We start from the raw sequence: 466 nt of genomic DNA on the forward strand, positions 1-466 counted from the left end.
AATTCGGTGCGGGATCGAACATCGATGTGATCAGTACGGCGACCATTTTGAACTTTTCGTGGAAGTTAAGCGGCGCTAACGACTAACGTAACGGCGTATCGTTTGAATCTCAGCGTGGAGTGTGAACGTGCCTGGATGGATCGTTCGCGGCGCGGGAGAGCTGCAAAATTCACGCAAGTGAATTCCTCGGAACCGGGTAAGGAGGACGGAAATGAAAAGTCATCCCGTGGCCGCCTGTTACTTACATCGCGTTGTTCCACGTTGCGCGCAAGTGGAAACGATCGGTCGGGGTTAACTCGCGACGACAATCACGATCGCGATTACGAGGAAGCTACGAGGAAGTCGGTCGGGGATCTCTCTCTCTCTCTCTCTTCTTGCTTCTCTCTTTCTCCTCCGATACGTCGCGACTTGACGGCGATCCTCCCCACTCACCGCTACGACCGGTTCGATTATTTCCGCTGGCGCT

The sequence above is a fragment of the Trachymyrmex cornetzi genome, unplaced genomic scaffold, assembly GCF_001594075.2.
Source record: "Trachymyrmex cornetzi isolate Tcor2-1 unplaced genomic scaffold, Tcor1.1 scaffold325, whole genome shotgun sequence".
Classification (NCBI taxonomy): domain Eukaryota; kingdom Metazoa; phylum Arthropoda; class Insecta; order Hymenoptera; family Formicidae; genus Trachymyrmex; species Trachymyrmex cornetzi.